The sequence below is a fragment of the Ambystoma mexicanum genome, unplaced genomic scaffold (genome assembly GCF_040938575.1).
Source record: "Ambystoma mexicanum isolate Mex_15411 unplaced genomic scaffold, UKY_AmexF1_1 Mex_scaf20, whole genome shotgun sequence".
Taxonomy (NCBI): domain Eukaryota; kingdom Metazoa; phylum Chordata; class Amphibia; order Caudata; family Ambystomatidae; genus Ambystoma; species Ambystoma mexicanum.
Genome location: NW_027182434.1, coordinates 2,642,212 through 2,657,905, shown reverse-complemented (window position 1 = coordinate 2,657,905; position 15,694 = coordinate 2,642,212). Strand labels below are relative to the sequence as shown.

General features: G+C 51.4%; 13 non-coding genes across 13 annotated transcripts; 9 read left to right on the top strand and 4 right to left on the bottom strand.

Annotated features, from left to right (window-relative positions):
* Positions 1-774: 774 nt before the first annotated feature.
* On the top strand, positions 775-856 carry TRNAL-AAG (transfer RNA leucine (anticodon AAG)). The gene has a single exon. It is a non-coding gene; the product is annotated as a tRNA-Leu (tRNA).
* A 774-nt stretch (positions 857-1,630) lies between these two features.
* Positions 1,631-1,702, bottom strand: TRNAD-GUC (transfer RNA aspartic acid (anticodon GUC)). The gene has a single exon. It is a non-coding gene; the product is annotated as a tRNA-Asp (tRNA).
* A 540-nt stretch (positions 1,703-2,242) lies between these two features.
* On the top strand, positions 2,243-2,324 carry TRNAL-AAG (transfer RNA leucine (anticodon AAG)). The gene has a single exon. It is a non-coding gene; the product is annotated as a tRNA-Leu (tRNA).
* Positions 2,325-3,706: 1,382 nt separating this feature from the next.
* On the top strand, positions 3,707-3,788 carry TRNAL-AAG (transfer RNA leucine (anticodon AAG)). Its single transcript has one exon. It is a non-coding gene; the product is annotated as a tRNA-Leu (tRNA).
* Positions 3,789-5,159: 1,371 nt separating this feature from the next.
* On the top strand, positions 5,160-5,241 carry TRNAL-AAG (transfer RNA leucine (anticodon AAG)). Its single transcript has one exon. It is a non-coding gene; the product is annotated as a tRNA-Leu (tRNA).
* A 774-nt stretch (positions 5,242-6,015) lies between these two features.
* TRNAD-GUC (transfer RNA aspartic acid (anticodon GUC)) lies at positions 6,016-6,087 on the bottom strand. The gene has a single exon. It is a non-coding gene; the product is annotated as a tRNA-Asp (tRNA).
* A 1,994-nt stretch (positions 6,088-8,081) lies between these two features.
* Positions 8,082-8,163, top strand: TRNAL-AAG (transfer RNA leucine (anticodon AAG)). Its single transcript has one exon. It is a non-coding gene; the product is annotated as a tRNA-Leu (tRNA).
* Positions 8,164-9,545: 1,382 nt separating this feature from the next.
* TRNAL-AAG (transfer RNA leucine (anticodon AAG)) lies at positions 9,546-9,627 on the top strand. Its single transcript has one exon. It is a non-coding gene; the product is annotated as a tRNA-Leu (tRNA).
* A 774-nt stretch (positions 9,628-10,401) lies between these two features.
* Positions 10,402-10,473, bottom strand: TRNAD-GUC (transfer RNA aspartic acid (anticodon GUC)). Its single transcript has one exon. It is a non-coding gene; the product is annotated as a tRNA-Asp (tRNA).
* A 540-nt stretch (positions 10,474-11,013) lies between these two features.
* On the top strand, positions 11,014-11,095 carry TRNAL-AAG (transfer RNA leucine (anticodon AAG)). The gene has a single exon. It is a non-coding gene; the product is annotated as a tRNA-Leu (tRNA).
* A 1,382-nt stretch (positions 11,096-12,477) lies between these two features.
* TRNAL-AAG (transfer RNA leucine (anticodon AAG)) lies at positions 12,478-12,559 on the top strand. Its single transcript has one exon. It is a non-coding gene; the product is annotated as a tRNA-Leu (tRNA).
* A 774-nt stretch (positions 12,560-13,333) lies between these two features.
* TRNAD-GUC (transfer RNA aspartic acid (anticodon GUC)) lies at positions 13,334-13,405 on the bottom strand. Its single transcript has one exon. It is a non-coding gene; the product is annotated as a tRNA-Asp (tRNA).
* Positions 13,406-13,946: 541 nt separating this feature from the next.
* Positions 13,947-14,028, top strand: TRNAL-AAG (transfer RNA leucine (anticodon AAG)). Its single transcript has one exon. It is a non-coding gene; the product is annotated as a tRNA-Leu (tRNA).
* The last annotated feature ends 1,666 nt before the right edge of the window (positions 14,029-15,694 follow it).

Here is a 15,694-nt window from a genome sequence, read left to right as displayed (position 1 = left end):
ACCGGCCGCCTAATGTAAGCAATTGTGCACAAATATTGTACGATGACTAGCGTTGCCGGTGCTTTTTTCTTAAAGAGTCAGTTCTTGGCACCCATTCCCTACTTGACTCAGCCTAATCTTCAAGAATATTTGTCAAGAACTAAAAAAAATCCAGAAAAGGTTTAACCTCCCCGTCGGGGAATTGAACCCCGGTCTCCCGCGTGACAGGGATACTGACCACTATACTAACGAGGAGACGTGAGGGCATGAAATGAACAGCTGCTGATGTCTGCACAGCATCCAGCGACCACCTAGCTGGCCTAGGGGGTCTCATTTTCCCCCGTCAAACGGCTTGCCCGATCTAAGGCTAATTTCTTTCTTTTTATCGGCACCAGGCTTAAAACTCAGTTTAAGGCGATAGTTCCGGGCTATGTTTGACTCCAGAGTTGAATCTGTCATCCCGCATTTCCTCAGCAAATCAAGCTACCCATCTCAAGTCTCATGAGCTGAGGACGGCAAAGTCCCTGTGGGCTTAGGACAGTCAAAGAAACCCCTGGGCTGCATGCTAAGCCCCTTTTCGGCTTCACTTTCCGAATCCTGCCCTAGCTTGCGATTAGTTTTTTTCTCACTTCTTGCCCCCATCTCCCACCTTGCCTCATGGTCTCCCCTCCTCTGCGCACCTGACAGTTTGCCTGCCCTTCCACTGCCTGTCTCCAGACTTTCCAAGGAGAAAAGGCAAAGCACTAAAGCGGGCCGGGCAACGGGTCAAGTTCCGCTTTCGGCGACTAGCAGGGAGGTAGCGTGGCCGAGCGGTCTAAGGCGCTGGATTAAGGCTCCAGTCTCTTCGGAGGCGTGGGTTCAAATCCCACCGCTGCCACTTTTCCTGGCCTTGCATTTTAAAGAAGAACGTAACGTTGACCTCTTCCTTCATTAGTGCCACCTCTGTCGCAATGAGCAAGCGGATGGTATGCCACACCCTGCAGGAAAAAGGTTTCGCTTCTGACGTCTTGCTTTTCTGGACATCCAGTCTCAAGTTTCCCATCTGGAACGGCGCTCCCTGCTGCTTTGTGAAGGCTTGCTGCAAGAGCCTTCGAAACCCAGGAGCTCTTGCGTTGAGCTGTGACGCGTCCTGGGAAGACCTCCCGTTGCAGCGGAATGAGCCCCACTTCCAGGGCGTGCTGGTAGCAAATTTCCCACAGCCCACAGGGAGCAAACGATCCCAGGTGTGATGTATCACCAGGAGAGGCTGAGATGAGAGTAGGGGTTCACTCGTGTGCCCGGACCGAGGTTAATGATGGGATTAGAGCTAGGGTTAGATGCAGGGAAAGAGTGAGAGTTATAATTAGGGATAAAGCTAACAGGTGATCATTACTCGTCATGTAACATGATACAAAGGGTCAGAAGAGGAACTGATTCAGGGTTACAATTTGGACTTCGCAGACAACAGGAGCACTAAATGGTGCTGAGGGGGACTCAATAAAGTGGACCGGCCGCCTAATGTAAGCAATTGTGCACAAATATTGTACGATGACTAGCGTTGCCGGTGCTTTTTTCTTAAAGAGTCAGTTCTTGGCACCCATTCCCTACTTGACTCAGCCTAATCTTCAAGAATATTTGTCAAGAACTAAAAAAAATCCAGAAAAGGTTTAACCTCCCCGTCGGGGAATTGAACCCCGGTCTCCCGCGTGACAGGCGGGGATACTGACCACTATACTAACGAGGAGACGTGAGGGCATGAAATGAACAGCTGCTGATGTCTGCACAGCATCCAGCGACCACCTAGCTGGCCTAGGGGGTCTCATTTTCCCCCGTCAAACGGCTTGCCCGATCTAAGGCTAATTTCTTTCTTTTTATCGGCACCAGGCTTAAAACTCAGTTTAAGGCGATAGTTCCGGGCTATGTTTGACTCCAGAGTTGAATCTGTCATCCCGCATTTCCTCAGCAAATCAAGCTACCCATCTCAAGTCTCATGAGCTGAGGACGGCAAAGTCCCTGTGGGCTTAGGACAGTCAAAGAAACCCCTGGGCTGCATGCTAAGCCCCTTTTCGGCTTCACTTTCCGAATCCTGCCCTAGCTTGCGATTAGTTTTTTTCTCACTTCTTGCCCCCATCTCCCACCTTGCCTCATGGTCTCCCCTCCTCTGCGCACCTGACAGTTTGCCTGCCCTTCCACTGCCTGTCTCCAGACTTTCCAAGGAGAAAAGGCAAAGCACTAAAGCGGGCCGGGCAACGGGTCAAGTTCCGCTTTCGGCGACTAGCAGGGAGGTAGCGTGGCCGAGCGGTCTAAGGCGCTGGATTAAGGCTCCAGTCTCTTCGGAGGCGTGGGTTCAAATCCCACCGCTGCCACTTTTCCTGGCCTTGCATTTTAAAGAAGAACGTAACGTTGACCTCTTCCTTCATTAGTGCCACCTCTGTCGCAATGAGCAAGCGGATGGTATGCCACACCCTGCAGGAAAAAGGTTTCGCTTCTGACGTCTTGCTTTTCTGGACATCCAGTCTCAAGTTTCCCATCTGGAACGGCGCTCCCTGCTGCTTTGTGAAGGCTTGCTGCAAGAGCCTTCGAAACCCAGGAGCTCTTGCGTTGAGCTGTGACGCGTCCTGGGAAGACCTCCCGTTGCAGCGGAATGAGCCCCACTTCCAGGGCGTGCTGGTAGCAAATTTCCCACAGCCCACAGGGAGCAAACGATCCCAGGTGTGATGTATCACCAGGAGAGGCTGAGATGAGAGTAAGGGTTCACGCGTGTGCCCGGACCGAGGTTAATGATGGGATTAGAGCTAGGGTTAGATGCAGGGAAAGAGTGAGAGTTATAATTAGGGATAAAGCTAACAGGTGATCATTACTCGTCATGTAACATGATACAAAGGGTCAGAAGAGGAACTGATTCAGGGTTACAATTTGGACTTCGCAGACAACAGGAGCACTAAATGGTGCTGAGGGGGACTCAATAAAGTGGACCGGCCGCCTAATGTAAGCAATTGTGCACAAATATTGTACGATGACTAGCGTTGCCGGTGCTTTTTTCTTAAAGAGTCAGTTCTTGGCACCCATTCCCTACTTGACTCAGCCTAATCTTCAAGAATATTTGTCAAGAACTAAAAAAAATCCAGAAAAGGTTTAACCTCCCCGTCGGGGAATTGAACCCCGGTCTCCCGCGTGACAGGGATACTGACCACTATACTAACGAGGAGACGTGAGGGCATGAAATGAACAGCTGCTGATGTCTGCACAGCATCCAGCGACCACCTAGCTGGCCTAGGGGGTCTCATTTTCCCCCGTCAAACGGCTTGCCCGATCTAAGGCTAATTTCTTTCTTTTTATCGGCACCAGGCTTAAAACTCAGTTTAAGGCGATAGTTCCGGGCTATGTTTGACTCCAGAGTTGAATCTGTCATCCCGCATTTCCTCAGCAAATCAAGCTACCCATCTCAAGTCTCATGAGCTGAGGACGGCAAAGTCCCTGTGGGCTTAGGACAGTCAAAGAAACCCCTGGGCTGCATGCTAAGCCCCTTTTCGGCTTCACTTTCCGAATCCTGCCCTAGCTTGCGATTAGTTTTTTTCTCACTTCTTGCCCCCATCTCCCACCTTGCCTCATGGTCTCCCCTCCTCTGCGCACCTGACAGTTTGCCTGCCCTTCCACTGCCTGTCTCCAGACTTTCCAAGGAGAAAAGGCAAAGCTCTAAAGCGGGCCGGGCAACGGGTCAAGTTCCGCTTTCGGCGACTAGCAGGGAGGTAGCGTGGCCGAGCGGTCTAAGGCGCTGGATTAAGGCTCCAGTCTCTTCGGAGGCGTGGGTTCAAATCCCACCGCTGCCACTTTTCCTGGCCTTGCATTTTAAAGAAGAACGTAACGTTGACCTCTTCCTTCATTAGTGCCACCTCTGTCGCAATGAGCAAGCGGATGGTATGCCACACCCTGCAGGAAAAAGGTTTCGCTTCTGACGTCTTGCTTTTCTGGACATCCAGTCTCAAGTTTCCCATCTGGAACGGCGCTCCCTGCTGCTTTGTGAAGGCTTGCTGCAAGAGCCTTCGAAACCCAGGAGCTCTTGCGTTGAGCTGTGACGCGTCCTGGGAAGACCTCCCGTTGCAGCGGAATGAGCCCCACTTCCAGGGCGTGCTGGTAGCAAATTTCCCACAGCCCACAGGGAGCAAACGATCCCAGGTGTGATGTATCACCAGGAGAGGCTGAGATGAGAGTAGGGGTTCACGCGTGTGCCCGGACCGAGGTTAATGATGGGATTAGAGCTAGGGTTAGATGCAGGGAAAGAGTGAGAGTTATAATTAGGGATAAAGCTAACAGGTGATCATTACTCGTCATGTAACATGATACAAAGGGTCAGAAGAGGAACTGATTCAGGGTTACAATTTGGACTTCGCAGACAACAGGAGCACTAAATGGTGCTGAGGGGGACTCAATAAAGTGGACCGGCCGCCTAATGTAAGCAATTGTGCACAAATATTGTACGATGACTAGCGTTGCCGGTGCTTTTTTCTTAAAGAGTCAGTTCTTGGCACCCATTCCCTACTTGACTCAGCCTAATCTTCAAGAATATTTGTCAAGAACTAAAAAAAATCCAGAAAAGGTTTAACCTCCCCGTCGGTCTCCCGCGTGACAGGCGGGGATACTGACCACTATACTAACGAGGAGACGTGAGGGCATGAAATGAACAGCTGCTGATGTCTGCACAGCATCCAGCGACCACCTAGCTGGCCTAGGGGGTCTCATTTTCCCCCGTCAAACGGCTTGCCCGATCTAAGGCTAATTTCTTTCTTTTTATCGGCACCAGGCTTAAAACTCAGTTTAAGGCGATAGTTCCGGGCTATGTTTGACTCCAGAGTTGAATCTGTCATCCCGCATTTCCTCAGCAAATCAAGCTACCCATCTCAAGTCTCATGAGCTGAGGACGGCAAAGTCCCTGTGGGCTTAGGACAGTCAAAGAAACCCCTGGGCTGCATGCTAAGCCCCTTTTCGGCTTCACTTTCCGAATCCTGCCCTAGCTTGCGATTAGTTTTTTTCTCACTTCTTGCCCCCATCTCCCACCTTGCCTCATGGTCTCCCCTCCTCTGCGCACCTGACAGTTTGCCTGCCCTTCCACTGCCTGTCTCCAGACTTTCCAAGGAGAAAAGGCAAAGCACTAAAGCGGGCCGGGCAACGGGTCAAGTTCCGCTTTCGGCGACTAGCAGGGAGGTAGCGTGGCCGAGCGGTCTAAGGCGCTGGATTAAGGCTCCAGTCTCTTCGGAGGCGTGGGTTCAAATCCCACCGCTGCCACTTTTCCTGGCCTTGCATTTTAAAGAAGAACGTAACGTTGACCTCTTCCTTCATTAGTGCCACCTCTGTCGCAATGAGCAAGCGGATGGTATGCCACACCCTGCAGGAAAAAGGTTTCGCTTCTGACGTCTTGCTTTTCTGGACATCCAGTCTCAAGTTTCCCATCTGGAACGGCGCTCCCTGCTGCTTTGTGAAGGCTTGCTGCAAGAGCCTTCGAAACCCAGGAGCTCTTGCGTTGAGCTGTGACGCGTCCTGGGAAGACCTCCCGTTGCAGCGGAATGAGCCCCACTTCCAGGGCGTGCTGGTAGCAAATTTCCCACAGCCCACAGGGAGCAAACGATCCCAGGTGTGATGTATCACCAGGAGAGGCTGAGATGAGAGTAAGGGTTCACGCGTGTGCCCGGACCGAGGTTAATGATGGGATTAGAGCTAGGGTTAGATGCAGGGAAAGAGTGAGAGTTATAATTAGGGATAAAGCTAACAGGTGATCATTACTCGTCATGTAACATGATACAAAGGGTCAGAAGAGGAACTGATTCAGGGTTACAATTTGGACTTCGCAGACAACAGGAGCACTAAATGGTGCTGAGGGGGACTCAATAAAGTGGACCGGCCGCCTAATGTAAGCAATTGTGCACAAATATTGTACGATGACTAGCGTTGCCGGTGCTTTTTTCTTAAAGAGTCAGTTCTTGGCACCCATTCCCTACTTGACTCAGCCTAATCTTCAAGAATATTTGTCAAGAACTAAAAAAAATCCAGAAAAGGTTTAACCTCCCCGTCGGGGAATTGAACCCCGGTCTCCCGCGTGACAGGCGGGGATACTGACCACTATACTAACGAGGAGACGTGAGGGCATGAAATGAACAGCTGCTGATGTCTGCACAGCATCCAGCGACCACCTAGCTGGCCTAGGGGGTCTCATTTTCCCCCGTCAAACGGCTTGCCCGATCTAAGGCTAATTTCTTTCTTTTTATCGGCACCAGGCTTAAAACTCAGTTTAAGGCGATAGTTCCGGGCTATGTTTGACTCCAGAGTTGAATCTGTCATCCCGCATTTCCTCAGCAAATCAAGCTACCCATCTCAAGTCTCATGAGCTGAGGACGGCAAAGTCCCTGTGGGCTTAGGACAGTCAAAGAAACCCCTGGGCTGCATGCTAAGCCCCTTTTCGGCTTCACTTTCCGAATCCTGCCCTAGCTTGCGATTAGTTTTTTTCTCACTTCTTGCCCCCATCTCCCACCTTGCCTCATGGTCTCCCCTCCTCTGCGCACCTGACAGTTTGCCTGCCCTTCCACTGCCTGTCTCCAGACTTTCCAAGGAGAAAAGGCAAAGCACTAAAGCGGGCCGGGCAACGGGTCAAGTTCCGCTTTCGGCGACTAGCAGGGAGGTAGGGTGGCCGAGCGGTCTAAGGCGCTGGATTAAGGCTCCAGTCTCTTCGGAGGCGTGGGTTCAAATCCCACCGCTGCCACTTTTCCTGGCCTTGCATTTTAAAGAAGAACGTAACGTTGACCTCTTCCTTCATTAGTGCCACCTCTGTCGCAATGAGCAAGCGGATGGTATGCCACACCCTGCAGGAAAAAGGTTTCGCTTCTGACGTCTTGCTTTTCTGGACATCCAGTCTCAAGTTTCCCATCTGGAACGGCGCTCCCTGCTGCTTTGTGAAGGCTTGCTGCAAGAGCCTTCGAAACCCAGGAGCTCTTGCGTTGAGCTGTGACGCGTCCTGGGAAGACCTCCCGTTGCAGCGGAATGAGCCCCACTTCCAGGGCGTGCTGGTAGCAAATTTCCCACAGCCCACAGGGAGCAAACGATCCCAGGTGTGATGTATCACCAGGAGAGGCTGAGATGAGAGTAAGGGTTCACGCGTGTGCCCGGACCGAGGTTAATGATGGGATTAGAGCTAGGGTTAGATGCAGGGAAAGAGTGAGAGTTATAATTAGGGATAAAGCTAACAGGTGATCATTACTCGTCATGTAACATGATACAAAGGGTCAGAAGAGGAACTGATTCAGGGTTACAATTTGGACTTCGCAGACAACAGGAGCACTAAATGGTGCTGAGGGGGACTCAATAAAGTGGACCGGCCGCCTAATGTAAGCAATTGTGCACAAATATTGTACGATGACTAGCGTTGCCGGTGCTTTTTTCTTAAAGAGTCAGTTCTTGGCACCCATTCCCTACTTGACTCAGCCTAATCTTCAAGAATATTTGTCAAGAACTAAAAAAAATCCAGAAAAGGTTTAACCTCCCCGTCGGGGAATTGAACCCCGGTCTCGGGATACTGACCACTATACTAACGAGGAGACGTGAGGGCATGAAATGAACAGCTGCTGATGTCTGCACAGCATCCAGCGACCACCTAGCTGGCCTAGGGGGTCTCATTTTCCCCCGTCAAACGGCTTGCCCGATCTAAGGCTAATTTCTTTCTTTTTATCGGCACCAGGCTTAAAACTCAGTTTAAGGCGATAGTTCCGGGCTATGTTTGACTCCAGAGTTGAATCTGTCATCCCGCATTTCCTCAGCAAATCAAGCTACCCATCTCAAGTCTCATGAGCTGAGGACGGCAAAGTCCCTGTGGGCTTAGGACAGTCAAAGAAACCCCTGGGCTGCATGCTAAGCCCCTTTTCGGCTTCACTTTCCGAATCCTGCCCTAGCTTGCGATTAGTTTTTTTCTCACTTCTTGCCCCCATCTCCCACCTTGCCTCATGGTCTCCCCTCCTCTGCGCACCTGACAGTTTGCCTGCCCTTCCACTGCCTGTCTCCAGACTTTCCAAGGAGAAAAGGCAAAGCACTAAAGCGGGCCGGGCAACGGGTCAAGTTCCGCTTTCGGCGACTAGCAGGGAGGTAGCGTGGCCGAGCGGTCTAAGGCGCTGGATTAAGGCTCCAGTCTCTTCGGAGGCGTGGGTTCAAATCCCACCGCTGCCACTTTTCCTGGCCTTGCATTTTAAAGAAGAACGTAACGTTGACCTCTTCCTTCATTAGTGCCACCTCTGTCGCAATGAGCAAGCGGATGGTATGCCACACCCTGCAGGAAAAAGGTTTCGCTTCTGACGTCTTGCTTTTCTGGACATCCAGTCTCAAGTTTCCCATCTGGAACGGCGCTCCCTGCTGCTTTGTGAAGGCTTGCTGCAAGAGCCTTCGAAACCCAGGAGCTCTTGCGTTGAGCTGTGACGCGTCCTGGGAAGACCTCCCGTTGCAGCGGAATGAGCCCCACTTCCAGGGCGTGCTGGTAGCAAATTTCCCACAGCCCACAGGGAGCAAACGATCCCAGGTGTGATGTATCACCAGGAGAGGCTGAGATGAGAGTAAGGGTTCACGCGTGTGCCCGGACCGAGGTTAATGATGGGATTAGAGCTAGGGTTAGATGCAGGGAAAGAGTGAGAGTTATAATTAGGGATAAAGCTAACAGGTGATCATTACTCGTCATGTAACATGATACAAAGGGTCAGAAGAGGAACTGATTCAGGGTTACAATTTGGACTTCGCAGACAACAGGAGCACTAAATGGTGCTGAGGGGGACTCAATAAAGTGGACCGGCCGCCTAATGTAAGCAATTGTGCACAAATATTGTACGATGACTAGCGTTGCCGGTGCTTTTTTCTTAAAGAGTCAGTTCTTGGCACCCATTCCCTACTTGACTCAGCCTAATCTTCAAGAATATTTGTCAAGAACTAAAAAAAATCCAGAAAAGGTTTAACCTCCCCGTCGGGGAATTGAACCCCGGTCTCCCGCGTGACAGGGATACTGACCACTATACTAACGAGGAGACGTGAGGGCATGAAATGAACAGCTGCTGATGTCTGCACAGCATCCAGCGACCACCTAGCTGGCCTAGGGGGTCTCATTTTCCCCCGTCAAACGGCTTGCCCGATCTAAGGCTAATTTCTTTCTTTTTATCGGCACCAGGCTTAAAACTCAGTTTAAGGCGATAGTTCCGGGCTATGTTTGACTCCAGAGTTGAATCTGTCATCCCGCATTTCCTCAGCAAATCAAGCTACCCATCTCAAGTCTCATGAGCTGAGGACGGCAAAGTCCCTGTGGGCTTAGGACAGTCAAAGAAACCCCTGGGCTGCATGCTAAGCCCCTTTTCGGCTTCACTTTCCGAATCCTGCCCTAGCTTGCGATTAGTTTTTTTCTCACTTCTTGCCCCCATCTCCCACCTTGCCTCATGGTCTCCCCTCCTCTGCGCACCTGACAGTTTGCCTGCCCTTCCACTGCCTGTCTCCAGACTTTCCAAGGAGAAAAGGCAAAGCACTAAAGCGGGCCGGGCAACGGGTCAAGTTCCGCTTTCGGCGACTAGCAGGGAGGTAGCGTGGCCGAGCGGTCTAAGGCGCTGGATTAAGGCTCCAGTCTCTTCGGAGGCGTGGGTTCAAATCCCACCGCTGCCACTTTTCCTGGCCTTGCATTTTAAAGAAGAACGTAACGTTGACCTCTTCCTTCATTAGTGCCACCTCTGTCGCAATGAGCAAGCGGATGGTATGCCACACCCTGCAGGAAAAAGGTTTCGCTTCTGACGTCTTGCTTTTCTGGACATCCAGTCTCAAGTTTCCCATCTGGAACGGCGCTCCCTGCTGCTTTGTGAAGGCTTGCTGCAAGAGCCTTCGAAACCCAGGAGCTCTTGCGTTGAGCTGTGACGCGTCCTGGGAAGACCTCCCGTTGCAGCGGAATGAGCCCCACTTCCAGGGCGTGCTGGTAGCAAATTTCCCACAGCCCACAGGGAGCAAACGATCCCAGGTGTGATGTATCACCAGGAGAGGCTGAGATGAGAGTAGGGGTTCACGCGTGTGCCCGGACCGAGGTTAATGATGGGATTAGAGCTAGGGTTAGATGCAGGGAAAGAGTGAGAGTTATAATTAGGGATAAAGCTAACAGGTGATCATTACTCGTCATGTAACATGATACAAAGGGTCAGAAGAGGAACTGATTCAGGGTTACAATTTGGACTTCGCAGACAACAGGAGCACTAAATGGTGCTGAGGGGGACTCAATAAAGTGGACCGGCCGCCTAATGTAAGCAATTGTGCACAAATATTGTACGATGACTAGCGTTGCCGGTGCTTTTTTCTTAAAGAGTCAGTTCTTGGCACCCATTCCCTACTTGACTCAGCCTAATCTTCAAGAATATTTGTCAAGAACTAAAAAAAATCCAGAAAAGGTTTAACCTCCCCGTCGGGGAATTGAACCCCGGTCTCCCGCGTGACAGGCGGGGATACTGACCACTATACTAACGAGGAGACGTGAGGGCATGAAATGAACAGCTGCTGATGTCTGCACAGCATCCAGCGACCACCTAGCTGGCCTAGGGGGTCTCATTTTCCCCCGTCAAACGGCTTGCCCGATCTAAGGCTAATTTCTTTCTTTTTATCGGCACCAGGCTTAAAACTCAGTTTAAGGCGATAGTTCCGGGCTATGTTTGACTCCAGAGTTGAATCTGTCATCCCGCATTTCCTCAGCAAATCAAGCTACCCATCTCAAGTCTCATGAGCTGAGGACGGCAAAGTCCCTGTGGGCTTAGGACAGTCAAAGAAACCCCTGGGCTGCATGCTAAGCCCCTTTTCGGCTTCACTTTCCGAATCCTGCCCTAGCTTGCGATTAGTTTTTTTCTCACTTCTTGCCCCCATCTCCCACCTTGCCTCATGGTCTCCCCTCCTCTGCGCACCTGACAGTTTGCCTGCCCTTCCACTGCCTGTCTCCAGACTTTCCAAGGAGAAAAGGCAAAGCACTAAAGCGGGCCGGGCAACGGGTCAAGTTCCGCTTTCGGCGACTAGCAGGGAGGTAGCGTGGCCGAGCGGTCTAAGGCGCTGGATTAAGGCTCCAGTCTCTTCGGAGGCGTGGGTTCAAATCCCACCGCTGCCACTTTTCCTGGCCTTGCATTTTAAAGAAGAACGTAACGTTGACCTCTTCCTTCATTAGTGCCACCTCTGTCGCAATGAGCAAGCGGATGGTATGCCACACCCTGCAGGAAAAAGGTTTCGCTTCTGACGTCTTGCTTTTCTGGACATCCAGTCTCAAGTTTCCCATCTGGAACGGCGCTCCCTGCTGCTTTGTGAAGGCTTGCTGCAAGAGCCTTCGAAACCCAGGAGCTCTTGCGTTGAGCTGTGACGCGTCCTGGGAAGACCTCCCGTTGCAGCGGAATGAGCCCCACTTCCAGGGCGTGCTGGTAGCAAATTTCCCACAGCCCACAGGGAGCAAACGATCCCAGGTGTGATGTATCACCAGGAGAGGCTGAGATGAGAGTAAGGGTTCACGCGTGTGCCCGGACCGAGGTTAATGATGGGATTAGAGCTAGGGTTAGATGCAGGGAAAGAGTGAGAGTTATAATTAGGGATAAAGCTAACAGGTGATCATTACTCGTCATGTAACATGATACAAAGGGTCAGAAGAGGAACTGATTCAGGGTTACAATTTGGACTTCGCAGACAACAGGAGCACTAAATGGTGCTGAGGGGGACTCAATAAAGTGGACCGGCCGCCTAATGTAAGCAATTGTGCACAAATATTGTACGATGACTAGCGTTGCCGGTGCTTTTTTCTTAAAGAGTCAGTTCTTGGCACCCATTCCCTACTTGACTCAGCCTAATCTTCAAGAATATTTGTCAAGAACTAAAAAAAATCCAGAAAAGGTTTAACCTCCCCGTCGGGGAATTGAACCCCGGTCTCCCGCGTGACAGGGATACTGACCACTATACTAACGAGGAGACGTGAGGGCATGAAATGAACAGCTGCTGATGTCTGCACAGCATCCAGCGACCACCTAGCTGGCCTAGGGGGTCTCATTTTCCCCCGTCAAACGGCTTGCCCGATCTAAGGCTAATTTCTTTCTTTTTATCGGCACCAGGCTTAAAACTCAGTTTAAGGCGATAGTTCCGGGCTATGTTTGACTCCAGAGTTGAATCTGTCATCCCGCATTTCCTCAGCAAATCAAGCTACCCATCTCAAGTCTCATGAGCTGAGGACGGCAAAGTCCCTGTGGGCTTAGGACAGTCAAAGAAACCCCTGGGCTGCATGCTAAGCCCCTTTTCGGCTTCACTTTCCGAATCCTGCCCTAGCTTGCGATTAGTTTTTTTCTCACTTCTTGCCCCCATCTCCCACCTTGCCTCATGGTCTCCCCTCCTCTGCGCACCTGACAGTTTGCCTGCCCTTCCACTGCCTGTCTCCAGACTTTCCAAGGAGAAAAGGCAAAGCTCTAAAGCGGGCCGGGCAACGGGTCAAGTTCCGCTTTCGGCGACTAGCAGGGAGGTAGCGTGGCCGAGCGGTCTAAGGCGCTGGATTAAGGCTCCAGTCTCTTCGGAGGCGTGGGTTCAAATCCCACCGCTGCCACTTTTCCTGGCCTTGCATTTTAAAGAAGAACGTAACGTTGACCTCTTCCTTCATTAGTGCCACCTCTGTCGCAATGAGCAAGCGGATGGTATGCCACACCCTGCAGGAAAAAGGTTTCGCTTCTGACGTCTTGCTTTTCTGGACATCCAGTCTCAAGTTTCCCATCTGGAACGGCGCTCCCTGCTGCTTTGTGAAGGCTTGCTGCAAGAGCCTTCGAAACCCAGGAGCTCTTGCGTTGAGCTGTGACGCGTCCTGGGAAGACCTCCCGTTGCAGCGGAATGAGCCCCACTTCCAGGGCGTGCTGGTAGCAAATTTCCCACAGCCCACAGGGAGCAAACGATCCCAGGTGTGATGTATCACCAGGAGAGGCTGAGATGAGAGTAGGGGTTCACGCGTGTGCCCGGACCGAGGTTAATGATGGGATTAGAGCTAGGGTTAGATGCAGGGAAAGAGTGAGAGTTATAATTAGGGATAAAGCTAACAGGTGATCATTACTCGTCATGTAACATGATACAAAGGGTCAGAAGAGGAACTGATTCAGGGTTACAATTTGGACTTCGCAGACAACAGGAGCACTAAATGGTGCTGAGGGGGACTCAATAAAGTGGACCGGCCGCCTAATGTAAGCAATTGTGCACAAATATTGTACGATGACTAGCGTTGCCGGTGCTTTTTTCTTAAAGAGTCAGTTCTTGGCACCCATTCCCTACTTGACTCAGCCTAATCTTCAAGAATATTTGTCAAGAACTAAAAAAAATCCAGAAACGGTTTAACCTCCCCGTCGGGGAATTGAACCCCGGTCTCCCGCGTGACAGGCGGGGATACTGACCACTATACTAACGAGGAGACGTGAGGGCATGAAATGAACAGCTGCTGATGTCTGCACAGCATCCAGCGACCACCTAGCTGGCCTAGGGGGGTCTCATTTTCCCCCGTCAAACGGCTTGCCCGATCTAAGGCTAATTTCTTTCTTTTTATCGGCACCAGGCTTAAAACTCAGTTTAAGGCGATAGTTCCGGGCTATGTTTGACTCCAGAGTTGAATCTGTCATCCCGCATTTCCTCAGCAAATCAAGCTACCCATCTCAAGTCTCATGAGCTGAGGACGGCAAAGTCCCTGTGGGCTTAGGACAGTCAAAGAAACCCCTGGGCTGCATGCTAAGCCCCTTTTCGGCTTCACTTTCCGAATCCTGCCCTAGCTTGCGATTAGTTTTTTTCTCACTTCTTGCCCCCATCTCCCACCTTGCCTCATGGTCTCCCCTCCTCTGCGCACCTGACAGTTTGCCTGCCCTTCCACTGCCTGTCTCCAGACTTTCCAAGGAGAAAAGGCAAAGCACTAAAGCGGGCCGGGCAACGGGTCAAGTTCCGCTTTCGGCGGCTAGCAGGGAGGTAGCGTGGCCGAGCGGTCTAAGGCGCTGGATTAAGGCTCCAGTCTCTTCGGAGGCGTGGGTTCAAATCCCACCGCTGCCACTTTTCCTGGCCTTGCATTTTAAAGAAGAACGTAACGTTGACCTCTTCCTTCATTAGTGCCACCTCTGTCGCAATGAGCAAGCGGATGGTATGCCACACCCTGCAGGAAAAAGGTTTCGCTTCTGACGTCTTGCTTTTCTGGACATCCAGTCTCAAGTTTCCCATCTGGAACGGCGCTCCCTGCTGCTTTGCGAAGGCTTGCTGCAAGAGCCTTCGAAACCCAGGAGCTCTTGCGTTGAGCTGTGACGCGTCCTGGGAAGACCTCCCGTTGCAGCGGAATGAGCCCCACTTCCAGGGCGTGCTGGTAGCAAATTTCACACAGCCCACAGGGAGCAAACGATCCCAGGTGTGATGTATCACCAGGAGAGGCTGAGATGAGAGTAAGGGTTCACGCGTGTGCCCGGACCGAGGTTAATGATGGGATTAGAGCTAGGGTTAGATGCAGGGAAAGAGTGAGAGTTATAATTAGGGATAAAGCTAACAGGTGATCATTACTCGTCATGTAACATGATACAAAGGGTCAGAAGAGGAACTGATTCAGGGTTACAATTTGGACTTCGCAGACAACAGGAGCACTAAATGGTGCTGAGGGGGACTCAATAAAGTGGACCGGCCGCCTAATGTAAGCAATTGTGCACAAATATTGTACGATGACTAGCGTTGCCGGTGCTTTTTTCTTAAAGAGTCAGTTCTTGGCACCCATTCCCTACTTGACTCAGCCTAATCTTCAAGAATATTTGTCAAGAACTAAAAAAAATCCAGAAAAGGTTTAACCTCCCCGTCGGGGAATTGAACCCCGGTCTGCCGCGTGACAGGCGGGGATACTGACCACTATACTAACGAGGAGACGTGAGGGCATGAAATGAACAGCTGCTGATGTCTGCACAGCATCCAGCGACCACCTAGCTGGCCTAGGGGGTCTCATTTTCCCCCGTCAAACGGCTTGCCCGATCTAAGGCTAATTTCTTTCTTTTTATCGGCACCAGGCTTAAAACTCAGTTTAAGGCGATAGTTCCGGGCTATGTTTGACTCCAGAGTTGAATCTGTCATCCCGCATTTCCTCAGCAAATCAAGCTACCCATCTCAAGTCTCATGAGCTGAGGACGGCAAAGTCCCTGTGGGCTTAGGACAGTCAAAGAAACCCCTGGGCTGCATGCTAAGCCCCTTTTCGGCTTCACTTTCCGAATCCTGCCCTAGCTTGCGATTAGTTTTTTTCTCACTTCTTGCCCCCATCTCCCACCTTGCCTCATGGTCTCCCCTCCTCTGCGCACCTGACAGTTTGCCTGCCCTTCCACTGCCTGTCTCCAGACTTTCCAAGGAGAAAAGGCAAAGCACTAAAGCGGGCCGGGCAACGGGTCAAGTTCCGCTTTCGGCGACTAGCAGGGAGGTAGGGTGGCCGAGCGGTCTAAGGCGCTGGATTAAGGCTCCAGTCTCTTCGGAGGCGTGGGTTCAAATCCCACCGCTGCCACTTTTCCTGGCCTTGCATTTTAAAGAAGAACGTAACGTTGACCTCTTCCTTCATTAGTGCCACCTCTGTCGCAATGAGCAAGCGGATGGTATGCCACACCCTGCAGGAAAAAGGTTTCGCTTCTGACGTCTTGCTTTTCTGGACATCCAGTCTCAAGTTTCCCATCTGGAACGGCGCTCCCTGCTGCTTTGTGAAGGC